Source organism: Garra rufa, chromosome 14 (genome assembly GCF_049309525.1).
Source record: "Garra rufa chromosome 14, GarRuf1.0, whole genome shotgun sequence".
In the NCBI taxonomy this organism is placed as follows: Eukaryota; Metazoa; Chordata; class Actinopteri; order Cypriniformes; family Cyprinidae; genus Garra; species Garra rufa.
The window spans coordinates 21,772,375-21,788,299 of NC_133374.1; the positions used below are offsets into that span (position 1 = coordinate 21,772,375).

The following is a 15,925-nucleotide window of genomic DNA, read 5'->3' on the forward strand; positions in this document are numbered from 1 at the left end:
GAAGAACTGAGTTGGTACTGAGGGTTTTTTTTTTTTTCGTTCAGAGCTGTTAAGAGATGCTGGCTGTACTCGCTCAGACTGCCACTCCAAAAAGCAAATGGCCTGGGGCCCCGGCACTTCAGCCCCCATTAGCAATGAAACAAATCACAGCGGTTGCAAAGGCCTACCTGTGAAATGTGCACCATTTGTCTCCAATGAACTTCTCTCGCTGAGCCGGGAAGCTTATTTGCGGAGGTGGAATCTTTCAAAAGCGTACAGACGTCTTCACGTATCGACTTAAGAGCGGCGGAGAGGAAGAGAGGCGCTGTTGAACTGATGAAGTGAGTGATCATTGGGGCTACGTGCCTGACAGCCTGGTATCAAAATATAAATAATTCCAACCGTATCGACATTCCTAAAAAAAATGCTAACGTATATATCAATGTAATCTGCAAGGCTGTGAGGGCTCACGGACACACGTCGGTGAAATCGGAGGGTAGTATTGGAAAACTGATGTCGACGATGCTAATTTTCAGGTCTGGCAAACTGGAGAATTCAGTGAAACAGAAAATGGAAAAATGAAAGCCAAGCTCCAGTTCACAGAGCCTCCTTCATCATGCAGCCATATCTAAAAAACAACAGAGCAATTTCACACAATAATTGACAAACATTTTGCCGAAATTAGAAGCAGGGAAACAATCTTTCGTACAGCTGTTTTGTTTCCTGGCTGACCATGTCATGGAGATATGACTCTAGAAATCTATGAAATCTAGACAAGATGCTAAAGGTTAAAATACACTACATGGCTTTTCAAATCTGAAACGATTTTAAAACAATAGGATGGTTACGAACACAGCAAAGTCAATGCGCCTTGATGCAACAAGCAAAAATAATCATTGTAAAATATCTAACGCTGAGTGGAATCACAGTCTGAAGCAAAAAAAAAAAGCTTTAATTCATCATAACTGCTATTTTCTAGGACTACGTTTGACATAATTTCACAATTTGATTCAATTTTGAGTCACAAGCATGAAGTTCAATTGGATTCCTATTCGATTTGATTCAATATATTTCCATTTTGGATATACAGTATATCAGGTACAGTATATGTCAAATTTTCTCAAGGAAATAAAAAATCTCTCAACTAATGCTGTAAAATATACACGAGAGTCAGTTGGTCCTACATTACTATAATATTAAAGGTCAAAATGTATTGATTTGTATACAAACACTTAAATTACACTCTATTGAGTTTTTATTGTTTGTTCGTGATTAACACCAGCTTTTGTGGTTATTTTCATGTTGAGATAAATTATAAATTAATATTAGGTATTTACAATATTTTTTCATATTTATGTTATTAGGTATTTTCAATTTATTTTCACAAAAAAACTCTAAAACTGTATTTGGCTTAACTCTGTCAAAAAAATCTATTCAAAAGAGTTTAAAAATGTTTTCTTACAGGCTTTAAACAAGGACAATCTAATACAACATGCTTCAGTTACATTTTTGTGATACAATTACATATAGTTGAGGTCAAAAGTTTACATCCCCCTTTCAGAATCTGCAAAATGTTAATTATTTTACCTAAATAAGTGGGATCATACATGCTATTGTTTATTTAGTGCTGACCTGAATAAGAAATTTCACATAAAAGACATTTATAGAGGAGAAAATAATAGTTGAATTAAAAAAAAAACTTTTCAAAAGTTTACATACACTTAATTTCTTAATACTGTGTTGTTACTTGAATGATCCACAGCTGTTTTTTTTTGTTGTTGTTGTTGTTGTTGTTGTTTAGTGATAGTTGTTCATGAGTCCCTTGTTTGTCCTGAACAGTTAAACTGCCTGCTGTTCTTCAGAAAAATCCTCCAGGTCCCACAAATTCTTTGGTTTTCCGGCATGTTTGTGTATTTGAACCATTTCCAACAATGACTGTATGATTTTGAGATCCATCTTTTCATACTGAGGACAACTGAGGGACTCAGTTACAGAAAGTTCAAATGCTCACTGATGCTAGAGAAGGAAAACGGAAAAACCATGCATTATGAGCCGGGGGGTGAAAACTGTTTGAATTTGAAGATCAGAGGAAATGTAACTTATTTTGTCTTCTGGGAAACATGTAACTATCTTCAGTAGCCTCTGAAGGGCAGTACCAAATGAAAAAAAAAAAGAATTCATAAAATCGAAAAATGTATTTTTTTTACGCAGCCCTACTAGTTTCACTTAAATCTGCAGATTTAGAGCCAGCCTTGCGAGATCTGAAAGGACAAAATTGATGTTACCAAAATTGATGAAAAAAGTCCTCAGCCACTGAATAGAGACCAGCCTCTAGGTTGTTTTATGCCTTGTAAAACCTTAGAAGGTCATTTTAAAACTGCATTTCCTTAATTTATCAGTCAATTAGAAGATGTGTCAAGCTTTAAGTCACAACAATCTTTTATGTTCACCCCGAGTCTTGCCTAAGTGAACACCGGAGCGGTTCATTCAAGCAAAAGCATTAGATCATGTACGATACTTCAGTCACTCGCCGGTTAAGAATTCCCTGCAGGGAATCTGCCATCATGAAAAGATCCTTGGGCCGCTCTTTCGCTGTCGACAGATGCATATTTGTTAATTCTGAGATATTAGACTACTTAAACTTCAACGATGCCTCATAGGATATATGCTCATCATTGGCTCTCATCACAAGAGTGACACAGAGTGGTAGCGGCTGTCATGGCAACGACGGCTAGGCATGAACTTGATGAGATGCGCTACAAAGGTGGTACACAAAGTTGATAAAAAAGTGACTTCAAAATCCTGGAGAAAAGCAGCCCATATGACCTCGAATGGCCTTGAAAGGAAACTCAGCTGGAGACACATCTGACAACTGACACTTCCAGGGCAACATGAAAGAGGCATTTTCGGAGGGTGGGTGACATTCAGAATGTGCTCGACAGCCAAAACACTGAAATCAAATGTCTGTAAATAACATCTTGCTAAATAGCACACATCAAACTCTCAAGCCTACTGTTTTGATGTCTCATGAGCCAAGGAGTTAACGCTGGCAAGTCTGTGCTATATAAAGTGCAAAAGCCATGCTGCATAATAATAATAATAATATAGCTAAATAAGCTGCAGAGGATTATATTTTGTGCAAGCCTCAAGGAAAATAACACAGCAGCTGCAATTTTCAGCCATTCACCTGGGCTAAACTGATTTGTGCCAATAATTATTAACTATGATATACTGACTGCACTGGGCTGGGCTGCTCCGGAGAGGAGAGAGGCCTGGAAAATTCACTTAAACACTACTGACCACAGAATCGATACCAGACACGGAGGATAGATATGGATATGTCATGCTCTCTGACATTATATTCTGCTCATTGACTGACATATGGATTCTGAAATGGCCTTAGCTGCTGGAGGCTTTGACAGCACAAACAATCCTCTATGGTTTTAACATGTCATGATTTTGAATTTAGTTTTTTGTTGCTGCAGTTTTTATTGTTAGTATACCATTACAAGTGTCAGCAAAATAAATATTTCAAGACTTCTTTTTATTTTACAAATCAATATGTTTCAGCTAAAGTAAAGTTTCATTTGAAAAGTAGATGTATTTAAAATTGTCCAACATGTCCAATACTGAGAAACTGATAATATAATGTTTAAAAAGAACTTAAAATGTTACATATAAAATATAAATATATAAAAAAAAAAACATGCAAAAATTAGAATTTAACTGTTTAAAATAGTACATATGAATTTAAGCATAGCAACATGGTACAGTAAAATGGTACAAAGTAGGGTGAAAACTTTTGGAATTTAAAGATCAGGGTAAATTTAACTTATTTTGTCTTCTGGAAAACATGTAACTATCTTCTCTAGGCTCTCTAAAGGGCAGTACCAAATGAAAAAAAATATGATTATTCAGGCAAAACAAGAAAAATTAACACATCTCCATTCTGTTGAAAAGTTTTCACCCCCGGCTCTTAATGCATGTTTTTCCTTCTGAAGCATCAGTGAGTGTTTGAACCTTCTGTAATAGTTGCATATGAGTCCCTCAGTTGTCCTCAGTGTGAAAAGATGGATCTCAAAATCATACAGTCATTTTTGGAAATGGTTCAAATACACAAAAATACTGGAAAACCAAAGAATTTGTGGGGCCTGAAGTATTTTTCCTGGAGAATAGCAGGCAGTTTAACTGTTCAGGACAAACAAGGGACTCATGAACAACTATCACTAAACAAAAAAACACAGCTGTGGATCATTCAGGTAAAAACACGGTATTGAGGGGGGTGTAAACTTTTGGCCTCAAATATGTGTATATACTATATATACTTCTGGGTTTTTTGTTTTTTTTTCAACTTAACTATTATTTAAAAATTACTATATGGCTGGTTTAAAATTAACCCAAAATGAATAGTAAATGAAAAATCAGACACATAATTACTAGAGGCATCAGAAATAATCAAAAGGTGAATTCTTGAATTCTTAGAAAATAATGCACACCCGAGGTGGTGATGCCATTACACCTCGGGTGTGCATTATTTTGTAGAATTCAACGGACCAAAGTCAATTATTTCGCTTACACAACAGTTACCACACCTCAAGACATCGATCAGATGATATATTTCAAAATATTCGTCTGGTTTTTGTCCTTAAAAAGCTATTGTGAGTAGGATTAATTTCTTACGCAGCTCATCCAACGTCTTCGTTGCTAATTCCAAAACTTCATTTTAGACCTAGTAACGATACTTGAGCCATTGATAGCAAACTAATGCAGTTAAGAATGAAGTTTAGACAGACCGCCAGACAGGCAGACAGACAGTAAGAGACAGGTAGAGAGAGATTAAGCTTGTGAATTTGCTGTCTCGAGTCTGTGCGTCTCTCAAACATTATTGGCAGCATTGTCTCTACTAATAGTGAAACTTTAAGTTAATTTTCTTCAAGGCCATGCTGTTGTTACCTTGCGTGTGAGAAATGTCATGTAGTTTCATTAGCGCGTATGCTAACGTGTGTGCAAACTGTGAGAGATAAGGGAGAGTGGGAGAAATAGAATATGAGCTTTCCGTACATAATCAAATGTACACTCTAAACCCGGATAAGTTGAGGAAACTGGGGGGTGTTCCATAAACCAAGTTTACCAAATAAGTCAGGCTTATTTCAGGTAGTCTGACTTATTGTCACTTCATTTGGCTCAAAATAAGTCAGACTAACTGAAATAAGCCTGACTTATTTGGTAAACTTGGTTTATGGAACACCCCCCTGGTTGCCCTAAAAAATGTAAGTAATATGAACTTAAAAAAATAAGTTTATTTACCTTAAAATGTTTAGTCATATTAATTACAAAGTTCAGTTCATTTAACTTAAAATGTTCTGTAATATTAATTTGCAGTTAGTATAGCTACTCACTGACTCCCAGAGTACATTGCGGCATGAATAAATAATGCAATTGCTTTGCTGTACTATTGTTGTTTTAATTTGCTGTCTTGTAGCACAACAAAAAGAGCAAATAAAATGGTTATTGTTACAGTTAATAAAAATAAACAAAATTAAATTGTTACCATTATTGTGATTCGTGTGCTTAAAGTCTGTGTGTGACTCGAGCATATTATCGCAAATATTAAAAGTATAAAACAATATCAACCCAGTTAAACGTTTCTCACAGTGTGTATATAAAGAACAATAGTAAATACAGAAAAATAGTAAAGGATCACTGGTAAGCATGTAAAATACAGCTAATGATATATAAATATAATATACCTAATGATTTAATTAGAAGATACTGTAGATCACTTTCTAAAAGCAATCAACTTATTATTTTTCTTCCCTTGAAATCCAATAACTGATTTCATAATGCATTTCTGCATCAATAAACAGAAAGCTGTAACAAAATAAAGTTCCAAGTGCCCAACCAAAGGGAACGCTAATCACTATAATGGTAAGTTTAATTTTTTTTTAAATCAACATCAATTTATGAAGTCAGTTCGATGTTCTCTTAAATATTTCAGTTGCATTGAAAGTTCAACATTCAAGATGACTTTGGGAAACTAGTGAAAGATAACTGCAGACATGGAGAAAATGAGTGAAAAGTCTATTAAGAATTGCCCCACCTGAAAAACATTTCTTTTCTTCTTCTGTTGTTATTTTGCACATTACCAACATATTAGTGCACTGCTGCCTCTTGCTGGTTTATTAATGTTGTTGGTTCCTTTGAGGCTACTTGAATATTTTAAGCAAGCTTTACTCAAAGCTGTAAGTAAATATTTGTACTTGCCTTAAAAGTAGCTGTAACCTAACAGTGTTGTTTTCGTTGACGCCACTTTTTTTCATGACGATAACGAGACGATGACGAGATAAAAATGGCTCGTTGATGACTAAAACATGACGAGACGTGTGTGAGTTTTCGTTGACGAGACGAGAATAGACGAAAATGTTAGTGGGTGGTCCGTCAGACGTTTAAAATGCATGACATTTCCGCTTATTGTGCATGCAAATTAAAACTTAAAAAGTATCTGACGCTATGGCAAGCCGTTTTAGCATTAAATACTCTTTGCTATACTAGTATGGCAAGCCGTTTTAGCATTCCATCCTTGTTTGTCTTTTATGTTCTAAAACATTCCTTCATTATTGTAATTATTGGTGAAAATAGTCGATCCGGAAGCTCACATTGTGTTGAACTATAGATCTGCTATTTTCACAACTTATAAGTGACACTACCCAACAGCAAAATACTTACTGACCTACAATAATTTGTTAAAAGACTACTTTTTTCCCTTTTTTTGACTAAAACTAGACTAAAACCTTTTTGACTTTTCGTCGACTAAAATTGGACTAAAACTATCACATATAGAAGTGACTAAAATTTGACTAAAACTAAGAAGCATTTTAGTCCAAAAGACTAAGACTAAGACTAAATCTAAGATGGTTGTCAAAAACAACACTGTAACCTAATAAAACCTAATAAGTAACCTAGTAAGGTAAACTATTGGGTTTTACAGTGTAATATTGTGGAAACATGAAAATATTATTTTTGTTGTTGTTGTTGTTGTTGTTGTTGTTTTTATGCTATTGTTTACTGTGTTTATTTGTTTGGCCATTGTCGTTGTGGGTTTTGGTTATTTTGCCGCTTGGGGCTGTAAGGACTTTTGAAATAACTGAAATCCTGCGAGGAAGTGATATAGACATGTAATGCGGTCAAGTGCTGCCTGGAACTATGTTAGCCATGCATTTCCCTGAAAATAATGTACACCGTTAGAACGTTCGCCAGCCAATCAGATTCAAGCATTTAACAGCCCCGTAGTATAAAAATATTTAATCAACTTATTTGTAAATGTTCATTTATTGAACATATTATTAAATGTTAATTTCCAACTCATTGTGGGCTCATTTTAAGCAATAGATGAGTTGAATAAAACTACCCAGAAGGCTAACTGCTGGATCAAAACAACCCAATCATTGGGTTTGTCCATATTTCACCCAGCGCAACTAGGCATGTGTCAATTTATATTGTGCATCCCTGTTGAAAATATTCTAGACATCACAGAAGCATGTTTGTTAGCATCACTACTGTTCTTCCATTAATTACTGCACAAAAAGGGTTTTCATTAGCTTGGAAAATGGGCTGAGTGTTGAGTTTGTGAAGGGCCGGTCTCATGGGTGTTGCACAGATTGGCAAATGTCCTGTGAGTGGCCCTCAACACAGAAAGTGCTGAATGATGCCCTTGTCTCAAATCTTTGGAGACCGACCTCACAGATACTGACAAATTGTCACACCATGTTGGTTAACCTTCACTACAGCAGAGAGTTGTGCTTCTCCGTGACCTATCCATCAAATGATCAGGCATCCAATGAGATCATGCATCTTACTCTGCTTTCTGTCAGGTGCATATACATATGCGCTACCAGCCAGCCACTCAGACTCCAAACTCCAAACTTGTGTGGGCCTTTGTGTGCCCTTGTAATCATGTTTGTTTAGCAGCTGGGCACATTCTGTCTACTGGGACAGGGCTTTCTGTGAAAACAAATGCAAATCAGCAGTACCAGTCCAAGAAATACTCGCCTTAGCCACCTTTAGCCATAATTACACACTGGTGATACCTGAACCACAGAACAATACCAATGCCAGGAGAACATCACTGTACCTTTAGCTGCACCAATAATAACTTTCCCTAAACAGAAAGCTTTCCATTGTTCAGACAATATAGTCGGACAGAAAAACAAGCTGAAAAAGTATTTTTATGCATTAAATATAGCAAAAACTCCAGTGCTGATTTTTCATTTTACCAGCTAGTAAAAAAATACTTATACAAGCAATTCCACAACAGACAATAAAAGAAGTCTTCTGGAAATCCATTCAAGCATGCTTATGCCTGGAGCAGCCTTTACTTTGCAGACTTTATTACATGTAAAATAAATATGCCAGTAAATAATAAATGAGATAAAGTGAATGTCTTTGCTCCATTGAAACACAGCAGAACACTGCACACTAAACATTTCACATTTTGCATATATCACCAATACATTTTAATACAGTTTTGGACGTTTGACCATGTTGATATATAACGACACTGCCTTCACCGCTCATATACTCTAAGCTTGGTTTGCAAAGGAAGAAATCAAATGTATTAATATGTAAAAATTCCATTTATTTTCTTGGAAGGGGAACTGTTAACTTATAAACCTTTTAATACAGACCTACAGTGAGCTGCGTTGTTATTAATCAATGCCATTTTGCATTACTTGAAATTATTTATTAAATAATCATGACTGAAAGTGGATTTTGTCGTCAAAAATATGCAACCCATGATTTTCCACTAATCAGGGAGCACTGCAAAAGATGTATCAGTGTCCTATGCTCTCAAACAACTTAAATATGTGTATAAATATGCATAGTTTGCAATAAATGTAGCATATGCTGCTTCTTATATACATATTTATATACATATTTAAATAAAAAATATGATATTTTTATCATTTTTTATATTAGTTTAGTCATTCATTTTTCCTCGTTTAAGTCGTTTTGTACCTTTGTCTTTTTATCCGAAATTTTTTTTTCCCTTTTTTGTTTTTGCATCTATGTTGCATGTTGTGATTCAACTTGTAGCTTGTTGTTTTGTTTCAAACATTGTAAAATTCTATAACAAAGACTCTCTTTTCAATTCTTTTCAATTAAAAACAAATCCAGAACCCCTTCTCAGCATGCCAATTTTTCTTTTAGAGAGCATGTTAACAAGGATTGCATCGACTACAATGTAAAAACATACATTAAATATGCCCCATGAGCAGGCCGACAGTGAATGTGTTTCCCGCAGAGTTTAATTGCCTGTTAATCAATCAATTCTGTCAATCCTTCTTCCCTTGAATCTTGTTTATTAAATATGCTGTCTAATTTCTCTTTTCAGTCATCTCAGATACATTTAAGATACTTCACCATGCTTAATTCCACATATTTCCCCCAAAATGCAAAAGAGACTTACAGATTCCATATGGGCCTGTCTATGAGTGTGTCACTAACCTCTGAAAAACTGTTTTGCCAAAGAAATGGCACACTAATATGGTCCTCATACTGGTGCTAATGAAAGGTTACTGGAGTTTGAGTCGAGAATGTATCTCAGAATTTCAGTAAACGAATCATTGCCATTTACTCATATTGATTTGAAAGTGTGTTACTGTTTTTGTAAGACTTACTATAGCACTGGCCAATCGCATCTGTGTTTGGGCTGTGAAGAGGCATTTCATTAGTTGCACCTACCAAACAAACACGCCCCCTTTTGTGTTTTGAGTCTAGGTGAAATTAGTGAATCAAATTTGATCACAATCGAGGGTTTACACTTACATCACGGTTTGGTCAGTCAACTGGATGTGCAGCCATATTGGTGATACTCAGATGTAAACAACAGCATGGATTGCACAGTTAATGTACTAATGCATACATTGTTCTGCAGATTTATGCTGTCTAAACCACCTTAAAAACATGAGGAACATGCTAAATCATATAGAGAAGGACTTGGAAAGCAGGAAAGGGCACAATATTTTGACAAACTTAAGTTATAGGTGGTAAAGACAAATACAAGCAGTATTAATTAAGATATTAGCCTAATATATAACCTACCCGACCTGAAATGATAAGAACAAACACAAATTTTAGTCTTGGAAATCCTGGTTTAATTTGGCCAACCACAAACGCCATTTGTTCCAGTTTTTGCACTCTTCTCCTTGATTTGTTATAACTTTTGGCAGTCTATAGTACTTTTTCCTGGTCCGACCGATTAGTAGAGTCCAAAACAAGACAATAACTGACCATTTTCAGCAGCAATAATCAGCAAAACATGCGAGTTTCGTTCAGTTCAGTAGCATTGTTTACGTGCAAACACAAAAAGACGCTCACTTGCCGGCTCCTATTGGCGTAACGATGCAACCGACGTAAAGTCCACTCAAAGGACTCTTTTAAGTATAAGAATTTAAAAGGTTCTGTCATTGAGAAATTATCCATAGTTTGCAGCTCATGTTAAAGATGTATTCAGGAGAAGGAGCTAGGGGATATCCTTATACTGTACTTACAAAAGACTTGTGTAGACATAAATTATAATATTCACCCTTTTACACCACTTACCACTAAGCAATCATGAACATTAAGGCTTTACATAAGAATTCAATCACTTTTTTTAACAAAACGGCAACCTTGTGTGAGTAAGCTCACACATTGAAAGCAAATAATGACTGTGACATTAAAACAGAAATCTTCTTTTTTTTTCAGCACTCGCTTGCCATTATCCACCAGGGGGTGCAAAGATGACACCCATTCCACCCTCATCTTCAGCCAAAAGCCCTCAACACAACCTGACGAAGCTCTCAAATACATTAGGTTGTTTCAGTACAACCAATGTGGGTTTCAGATCATTCAGTAATTACTGTAATTCTGTGTAAGAGCTGAAGCAGATGCTCTAAAGTTTTAAACACATGTTGCACGTAATGCATTATAACGTGTGCCTTTGCACACATAACAGCTACAAAACAAACACAGAACCAGCATAACCGTTATAGTGCGGGTTTGAGGTCAGTTTAATAGATTACGATTCAATATTTGACTTTGAATATTGTTATAGAGCATAGTATTAAGTTTTTTGCATCACAGACATATTTCTTATACCTGCCTTTCGTTTTCCTTATATAGCTATTTTTTCTTGTGAATCCGGATGGATATGCAACAGCACACCATATTTTGTCGTGGTAACTCTCCCGTGCTCAATGTGAATAAACTAGCACCACTTAAATATTTTTTTTTTTTTTCAGAACGATCTAATTGTCATGCAAATCATGCCGTGTTCATTGACTATCAATTGTTGCTGTGAGTGACTAATGCAGAACATATGGGAAAATTACTTTGCGGCATAAGCCTAAATGTTTAAAATTACACATAATGGTATTCAAGTTTAGCGCATTTATAGTCGATCTGCATGCCGCTTCACAGTATATTTGATTCCTATACCGTGTGTCCACCGAATTAGAACGATGTAAATCCAAGCACAGCATTAAAGTGTCGCGATCTACAGCAATTTCCCATACAATTCAATCCATCACATGTTGAATAAACTAAATGCAGAATAGAGCGTAACTGCATGAAGCAATGATGCGAATCGTCTTACCTGTTTAACAGCTCGTCGTTTTTATGCCTCCGCGTTTTCTGTCCAACAAAATCAATGGTGTTATTTCTTCTGGTAGTGTTTTATTTGGCTTGATGTGAGCTTTAATGGTCAGCTGTTGTTTTATAAGCACTGCGCGCCTGCCCTATCAATTCCCGCCGTTCCCTCGTGCCCGGTGCAACGCTGTTGAACACGATTAAAGAAAAAATAAAACCTTAGCGAGCGGTACGCCGTCAAAAACTACTTTCGAAGGCCACTTCATCTTAATTTTTTCTCCGTATATATCCGTATGGTACGAGCGATGCGGGGCAAACGCACGCTGTCAAGAAAAGAAGGGGAAAAATCCGCATCCCAGTGAGAAATAAATGAAACAGATATCCTCTCTCAGGTCAATTTAAGTCAAACATCGGTCGGCTGTCTTCTTTTGCTCTCTTTCCGTCACTTTCCTTCTCCCTCTTTCCAGAAATGAGTACCTTTGAATAGCGGCTTTAAAAGCGTGTGATAAGAGCCCGATAGCTCTCTTCTCTCTTCTGCTTCAGGACCTGCACTGAAACAGCTCTCACTCCTTCACACTGCTCTCTTCTCTAGACACACGGTCTCCCACTCCGCTCAGTGCATCCCTGGCTTTGTGGGTTTTTTACAAATGATAGGAATGCAAGTTAGACTGTCAAATATTGGGATGCGGGATGAAAATATGAATGATTCTGTTTGCGATTCCAATTCGTCTTAATGATTCCTGCTACGTCGGCGATTCTATTAACGGCCCTTTTAGCTAATACTTTAGCGGAAGATTTCTTTAGAAATAATAAGGAAACACTATTGCTGTTTGAAATACTGAGCTAAATCAGAGTTCAATAATACATATCAAAAATAACATTCTTTCAAAAACGGGTTAGACTTGAAAGAATTTTTACGCTAATAATCTATACAATTACTGAACAAACAGAAATGTAAATGTAATCAATTAATTAGGCTACTAGGCTAAACAAAAAATAATACGCTGTCAATAACCACCGATTTAAATATCAAGCCCTCAATACAACATAACACATGTTTGGACCATTTCAAACCTGACATGACGAAATTAACAAGGCTTGCGGTTTATTGGGAAGGCTAAATCTTGTAACCGCTCCGACTGATTCAAACTTTATTGATTCAATAAACATCTGACTCATAAGAGTCATTTTTGTTCGGCGTAATAGTCTTCACTGCGGGCGTATGTTTCCGAGTCACTAACAAGAACCGGCTCAAAAGAGTCATTCCCTTGGGGAGACGGACTACACAGGTAGCGATTTTGATTCAGTTAAAAGAACCGGCTCACAAGAGTCATTTCCTCGCGAAATACGTTGGTCGCAATGTGGTAATTGATTCACTTTAAAGAACCGACTCATAGGAGTCATTAGTACGGGAATCGAAAAAAACTTGCTGCTTATCATAGAGAAGGACTAGTAAGCAGGAAAGGGCTCAATTTTGACTAACTAACTAAAGTTAACTAAAGTTAATAGGTGGTCAAGATACGCACGAGCAGTAGCCTACCCTGATAGCACACATACATCATGAAGACGTCTGTTTGAGGTCATCTGCAAGAGGTATTTTCTTTAAGTGTTTGCTCATCTGCAATATGTCTATATGACCTTATTAGATGTCAAATAGACGTTTATTAGATGTCTATGAGATGTTTATGATACGTAAAACTGACATCTTATAGACGTCTGTCAGATGTTTGTATACAGCAGATGCTTTCCAGATCAAGCGATCTTTAACAGACATCTTGCAAATGTACAATTGCTATCTGGGTATTAAGATATTAGCGTAATATTTCACCTACCTGACCAGAAATTATAAGAACAAACACAAATGTTGTCAGGGAAATCCTGTTCAGTTTAGCCAACAACTGTTTGTTCTAACTTTTGGTAATATATAGTACTCCAAATGTTTTTGCCAGTCTGACCGATTAGTACAGCCCAAAACATGACAATAATTGACCATTTTCAGCAGCAGTAATCAGCAAAATATGTGATTTTTCGTTCGGTTCAGTGCCATTGTTTACATTCAGTGCCGCCAATATTTGAAGATTGAAGAATTATGACTGCTTAAAATGACTGACCATCATCCATAAGAAAAACGATTTAAGGTACTGAAAATCTAATTTAGTTATTGTTGCAGCTAAAGACCAGCATAACCCTGCTAAAAAAAAAAAAAAAAAAGCTAAAACCAGCCTAGGCTGCTTGGCTGGTTATAGCTGGTCAGCAGGCTGGTTTTCAAAAGGGTTTGGCCACTTTCCAAGCCTGGCTAGACCGTTCAGACTGGGTGACCAAAAGCTAAAACCCAGCTACTTCCAGCTTAAACCAGTTAAGACCAGCCAACCTGCCTAGGTTGGTTTTAGCTGTTTTATTTTCAGCAGGGAACCAGCAAAGGACCAGTTTAAACCAGCATACCAGCATCAAAACTTGCTTAACCAGCATATGCTGTTTTTTTTTTTTTTTTTTTTTTTTTTTCATCAGGGTTATATCCGAACGATGCTTGAACTCTCTTTCTGTGGTCTCTTATTTAAATATTGAGCCCTCAATACAACATAACATAATATGTTTGGACCATTTTAAGCCTGACATGACGAAATTAACAAGGCTTGCGGTTTACTAAGTAATTGTAGTAACCACTCCGATTGATTCAAACGTTTTTTGATTCAATAAACATCTGACTCAAGAGTCATTTTTTGTTCCGCGTAATGGTCTTCATTGCGGGCGTATGTGTCCGAGTCACTAAAAAGAACCGGCTCAAAAGAGCACATTCCCTTGGGGAAACAGACTACACAGGTGGCGGTCTTGATTCATTTAAAAGAGCCGGCTGACAAGAGTCATTCGCTCGCGAAATACAGTGATCGCAGTGTGGTAATGATTCACAACCGACTCATAGGAGTCGTTAGTTCGTGAATCGAACTTCACTGGTTGCGCTGTTGCTTGTTTCGTTTGTAGCGGTGTTGTGGCGCCGCTGAATGATGCAGAATAAACTGTACGGTGTTTCATTGGTACGTTCGAGAACCGTTAACGGAAAATCACGTATATCATTTGGTTCCGGTGTTTTTTAAATCAATCTAATCCCCCATTAGCCTAAAACTGCTCATCGGTTCTCATGTAGGCAGCCTCCTCAGCAGTGTTGAATTGGGCTACTTTAATACTGTTGCCGCCGGTTGTTTTTTCCTGCCGCGGGTTGAAGCGACCCCAATAATGTACGTAAATATTTGGCACATGGAATGCGAATTTTACCAGGGAACCCCGCCAAAAGCAGTATTTTACCCCCTGGAACGCGTTTTTTTTTTTTTTTTTTTACCAGGAGACCCCTCTGAAATACGACTGGGCTAGTTTTGAGTAACAATTGTGTGGGTTTGCTGTTAAAACCTATCGAGCCTGCTCCTCAGTCAAAGCACCGTTCCCTAGCCTGCTCTTTTCTGCTCCATCATGTTGTGTATATGCCAAACATCCCCCGTATTTCTCATCAGGTGTACATAACGTGCTATAATCATTTGCATTAGACATAAGTGCTCTCTGTTTGGTGCCATGAGTAATTCATGAATCACATCTTCCCATACTCCACATGGACTTCTAACCATTTTACAAATTTTACTCAGCCCAAGCAGAATCATCACGGATGAATAAGAATAGTGTGAGTATGAAATTCATATTTCAGGAAACAGGTTGTCAGCATCAGCAAACTCACACACTCCAGAAGATGAGAGCTTTTTAATTTACTCGACTGCCCAAAAAGGAAATTCACACATTACCATGAGATCAAAGACACTCTTTCTTGTCCCATCTGTGGTTCTCGGTACAATTGCCTCTTGAAATGGTTAAATACTGTGCAATAGACTCAAATAAATACTAATCTTACACTCACATGCGCTACAGAAATTATTAATCACTGTCCATAACAACAAATAACACATCTATGGACCCTGCAAGTAGTAAGCAGGCAATAATTAATGATGCATCTAATTCATCCCACCGCCCTTAATGATGTATTTAAAATTTAATGCATTTTCTAAACCTTGAGTCAGTGAGCAGTGCAGGTGTTCGATAGCTTGTGTGTCAGCATCCCTGTAGAACTGCCTATGAATCAGCAAGGCTGTAGCTCTGCTAAGTGAGGACAAATCTCCACGGACCGAGAGCTAGATTTAGGCTAAACGGACGTATAATTGTAGTTTGGAGATACACATCTGTGATTTGGTGCAAAGAGAGACACAACAAATCTGCCTTTTATGATGTAGCTTTAATGAAGACCTAGTTCTTACCAAACCCTTTTTACTATCTTAGCCGG

The 15,925-nt window shown here is 36.8% G+C and overlaps 1 protein-coding gene across 1 annotated transcript in view; it reads right to left on the reverse strand.

Annotated features, from left to right (window-relative positions):
- The window catches only part of grik4 (glutamate receptor, ionotropic, kainate 4), a 514,994-nt gene extending 502,866 nt beyond the window's left edge, over positions 1-12,128 (reverse strand). The window contains exon 1 of the mRNA XM_073817307.1: positions 11,615-12,128. The gene's annotated coding sequence lies outside the window, so the exon portion shown is untranslated. The remainder of the gene's footprint in view (positions 1-11,614) is intronic.
- Positions 12,129-15,925: the final 3,797 nt, after the last annotated feature.